The sequence below is a fragment of the Lolium rigidum genome, chromosome 6 (genome assembly GCF_022539505.1).
Source record: "Lolium rigidum isolate FL_2022 chromosome 6, APGP_CSIRO_Lrig_0.1, whole genome shotgun sequence".
NCBI classification, from domain to species: domain Eukaryota; kingdom Viridiplantae; phylum Streptophyta; class Magnoliopsida; order Poales; family Poaceae; genus Lolium; species Lolium rigidum.
Window position 1 is genome coordinate 54,060,866 of NC_061513.1, and position 5,637 is coordinate 54,066,502.

Genomic DNA, 5,637 nt, shown 5'->3' on the forward strand with positions numbered 1-5,637 from the left:
AAACGCTAGTTTTATTCCGCATTAGTTAAGCCCATCTCGTAAAAGTTTTAAATCGCCTATTCACCCCCCCCCCTCTAGGCGACATCCGTGTCCTTTCACTAACACATATTGGTCAAAATTTTCATAGAGCATGCCAAATGGGTTGTATTCACCTCTGCCCCAAATAGATTAAAGAAAGACATTTCATGTCCGCAAGCCGATCCAAATAGACCAAAACACATATATTTGGTGCGAGAAATGGATCGGCCAACTAGATATCCCTAACACTGATCGCTAGGATATGTCCAAGAAACCAAACGAACTGATTGTACTTATCCATCCTTATGCACATATTAATCCGAAACCACCTCATTTTGAAGTATATGCGGTCGAGGGCATTTCCCCGGTGGAAGTTTAAAAAACATGTGTGCTAACTCTCAGTCACTTGACTTCCAAATCATTGGATTGCATTGTGATTTGTGCTAGTCATAAATTGCAACATAGATTACCAAGTTGAGATTTTCCTAGTTGTACATGAAGTGTTGCAGCTGATGTTTTTACCGCTTTCACATTGGTTGCAACAACAACAACAAAAAATCCTCTAACTAGAATTTTGTTTTGTAATTCATGCTAGTGACAAGTTGCAACCGAAATTCAATTTAATCACTAGAGGGAGATTAAATTAGGAGTGTGACTATTTCTCGGTCGACTGAGAACTCAGTCACATGATGTCATTAAATCTCAGTTGCAACTCTTGTTGCAAATCATAACTATCATGAATCACGATGAAATCAAATGGTGTAGAACTTAGCAATTCCCTTAAGTTAGATGTATCTTTCGTGGGATTTGGACCTTACATATCAACTACACTACGGGTTTGGCTCTTCATAATACTGAGACAAATATCGTTTCAAATTAAATGTCGATCGCTGAAAATTGTTGCATGTGTATTTCTCTTTCAGGGTTTGGACTTTGTAGCGTATACTTCTGCATTATGCACAGACATGCCAGGGGTCCTCTCTTGGCATTTTCCTCCATACCGACCGTATAATTCCACGCTGTTCCAGCTGATCGGCTTTGCTGTACCACACACATACGCGAGCGTGTACATACGTACAGCTGTACAGGGCATACGGCAGGCATGCATTGCCTGGATGCGCACCCGTGCATCCATGGTCCAAACTGAACGGCACAACGGTAATACGATCTGCAGAATATACATATCTACTAGCCCGAGCTCATGCAGGTGTGTGACTCCGCCACACTGAAACGGTCGATCTCTATCGATCCGGATATGCATTGCATTGCATGTCTGTCAGAGATTCAGGGCGTCACTTAGATCAGGTATGTATTCAGATCTGAGTACTGCGAGGTCCCGGATGAACACATGCACGCAGCCCGGCCGTATACTTGTTCCATTTTTGGAATCTCAGGCCGTACATGTTTTGGCTGGTCGGGCTCTTCAGTTCTTCTGCAGCGAGTTTGATGTATACGTGCATATGACTTATCGCTCACTCGTAGATCGTCAGATTCGTCTCGTCTATCGATCTTGTTTCTTCCATCACGAGAGGCCAGTGCGTAGCAGCAAACATAATTGAGAGGACCCTGTCGGGCGATCGGGGAATCTCGATTGATCCACGGGTAGCTTAGGTAGGGTTCTGGTTTGTGCAGAGACATGCTATGTGACAAGATGCACACGGCTAACTAATTAAGAGGGGGCTTCTTTAAATGCCCCAAACCCTGCAGGGGATTTGTCTCCATGTATATGAATGATTTTTGGTGGTATATCTCAGTTGCTTTTGTGCATGTATCTACCAGTTACCATGTGTGTCATGCATACATGTTCAATTTATCATCCATATGCAGCTTTGCTAATCGTATATATAGTTAATTATTTCTGGAGAGAATATACCCAATGGATCAATGCAAAATCAACTCATTAGTTCCTTAGTTTGAAGCTTACGCTTACGTACGTGTACGTACAATCTTAGCTCTAGGTCTGCTATAATACTTAAACTGATGAATCACTTAGACTTCCTAGCTCGAGCGAATTAACATATGTATGAGATATTATTTCTCTGAAAGAGTCGGCGGGAACTTGGAGATATACCTTAAAAGCACATATGCACGGTTGTTAGTTGTCGCCCTCATCATAGAACTATCGAGAACATTTTTCTCTGGCCGAGAAAAGAAATTAGGAAAATGACAAATACAACACAATTAAAATAAAACAAACAGACTAGTCCGGAGTCGTTCGTCTTCAAAGAGAAAGGAAAGCAAGTTGAATCTTCTACTAGAAGAAAGTCTACACCCCTAGAAATACCGGTCTTAGCTTTAGGTCTGTTATGATACTTAAATTGATTAATCAGTAGAAATTCCCAGCTTAAGCAATTTAACATATGTAAGAGATACTATTTCCCGAAAGTGTCTACCGAGAATTGGAGATATACATAAAAAGAACATATGCAACTATGCAAGGTCGGTAGTTGTCACCCTCGTCGAAATGGCCACTTGTTATTTTGTAGAACTATTAGAACATTTTTTTTCTCTTTCCGAGCAAAGTAAGGAAAATGACAAATGCAACACAATCTTCGAAACAATATAATGGAAAAATAAAACAAGTAAATGATATAATGGTGTCATGATTGTTGACGTGCACAGATAAGGAATTAACAATTAAATAAGTGCCACATAATGAGACTAGCGGAGGGACTACTGGAAAGGCCTGGTGCATGTCTAATCTTCTGGCTTGCTACCATCTTTTCATGTCGATGTTTTTGTCTCTTTGTTTCCTACAAACAAATCCAGTCATTTTCATCAAGTCTACAAAGTCGCCCGAATCGATGGTGGCGAAGCGTTGGTGTTGTTTTTCCAGCAGAAAGTCTATTATTCTACACGCATGTACAGGAGACTTTCTGTGGACTTCCTCTGGAATCCAGTAAATTCTTCCTTCGTGGTATGTCTTGTCAACACACACAAGCAACATCAACTCAATATATTTGGTACAGCGCTACTAGATAAAGAATGAAAATGAACCATACGGTCCAGATCAGATGTGCATGGTTATTTGGCGTTGTGTTAAGCTTCAAATGATGATAAGAGTTTACTTTTATTATAATCTAGAAATAATATATCCGGAGAGCAAGTTGACGTTTGAATATGATGAGTGTGTCGAGATGCGCGAGTGGCATAGACCGATATGCATGTGTGCGTGGGCCTTGAGCTAGATAGAAATGAATGCGAGAGGTTGGAGTGGCGCGGCATACATAATCTCATTGGATCCGATCGAACTTGCTTGGCATCCACCGTCCGTAATCAATGTAAAAAGGCTATGTTGGAAGCACACCGTGTGTGATCTATCATTCCAGCACAATGGCAAAACCCATGAAAATGAAAGAGATACCTACAATCGCCAGACACAAAAATCATGGGTATATCCATCCTACAATTACCAGACACAAAAATCATGGGTATATCGATCGAGACATACGAGAGGTCACGGACCTCACTTGACTCCCCCGGTACGAATGCCCATGACTACTCCCTTTCTCTATTTTTTCAATAAAGAAAGTTTTTTAAAGGTTTAAGTATTACATCTACATGTGCATAAATGAGATGCACACAGACGATCCAATCTACGAGATACAATAAAATGAAACAACTTAAGATAAGTAATCATGGCACTATGAGAGCGTCTATAGAGATGGAAGATCGGTCTGTATATTATGATACCATTCATAGGGTAAAAGTATCCCTCGTTGCATCCTTCAACCGTATGCCCATTTTTGTTTTTTTTATCAAACCTGGGTATGTTTTTAGATAAATGGAATATATTAATATCAAAAGATACCAATTACACTCAGTCTCTGCAACAACGCACCACCCTAATGGTAGTACGGATGCACACAACTAAAAAAGAGTAAAGAAAACTAAGAAATAAAAGTCCCGCTACAGCATTATAGACCTAGCAACAGCAATACAACCACCACTGTGATAACACCTGAAGTACAGACTCTCCAAAAGCGACGCCTCCAAGAAGGGAACAGTGCACCAGCGCCGTCGTTGCCCGACCAAAGGTCTTAGGTTTTCACCCTGAAGATAGTCCCCACTCTCAAAACAATGCCTCCAACAAGAACATTGCCAGGCACAACCAGTTAAGGACAGACCTTGGGTTTTCACCCTGAGAGGTAAGACTCTGAACTTCTCATGTGATGCCGCCCCCACATGCATACCATGTTGCAGAGCCCGGAACGCCAAGCAGATCCCTCAGCATCACGGAGACTCGAACCTCCTTTAGCCAGTCCACCAATCCAGCCTTCATGATATTCCTTCTTCTAACTTCACCATGGACCAAAAAGTCACCTGATGTCAACACAGAATAGAGCTTCGCGCCGCTCCCTCCGGAACCAAACGGTCGGAATAAAAACATGGGTGTGCGTGGCCGAATACCAACCGATCCAGCAAACTGCAGGCAAAAGATGCACTGTTTCATTCGCCAGCGGAGCTTTCCGGAACTCATCTCTCCAGCCAGATCAAAGCAAACTGACCTCCGGAAGATATTCACCCTCGCATGCGAGAAACCCGAGGACTGCCACAAAAAACAAAGCAAGATCAGCAGCCCCCACGCCGCCAATCCCGCCTGCCGGATCACCAAGGAAGAGGATAGCGACGCGGATCATGCGTACCACCGCCGAACCATTACCGGGGGCGGAGGCCGCCACCGCTCCACCGAATCCTCCATGGCTACCGACGGAGAGCCTCAGGCCCCGGCCAAGTAGCCGTGCCGCCCGGCTTCCTCCACCAGCGCTACATCACCTCTCATGGAACACCGCCGCGGAAACTCTCTTCTCCCCCTCATCGATTCGACAGAGGGGGTGCCGCCACCACTGCCATAGCCAGACCGGGACCGGGGCCATGGCCGGGGCCGAGGCACGGGGGCCAGGGCCAAGGCCAGCGCCGGGGTCGGGGCCGCGGCCGGCAGCAGCTGAGGGCGACAGGCGTTGGGTGGCTGTGGGGAGCGGGGGGAGGAGGAGCCTCCGCCGCCCCCGGGAGGGGGCAGGAGAGGGAGGTGGCGGTTTAGGGTTAGGGGAGAGGAGATCGTTTTTGAATATCAAACCTGGGTATGTGTATAGCACAAATAGATTAAAGCACATTTAGTAGACAAATTAAGCTAGGGACATGTTAAAACACAACTTTTGTTTCAGTTTGTTCATTTTTTATTACAATATAGTCGGAAAATCTAACTTTTCTTTATAAACTAGTTCTTGTTCTCATTGTAACACCTAGCTAGACGGCAAGGCCACATGCCACAGTTTTAGGATCCATTTGTTTTGCAGGATTTAAAATATGAATAGAGAAAATACATGAATGATAGGGATGCATGTGCAACGCGTAAGAGCGAAAAGCATAGGAATATTATAGAAGTTTTTGTTGTCAATCAATACCATATACTTATATAGAAGCTAATAGTACATGTAGAGACATATAAGCTGGCTCCAGGGATTATACTCAAAATAGGATGCCTATAATATTTGGATAAATTCAAACTTCGTAAAGTTTGACCAATTATATAGAAAAAGTGTCAATATTTATAATCTCAAGTTAATATTTTTAGAACCATCATGAAATATATTTTCATATTATGTGCATTAAAAATTG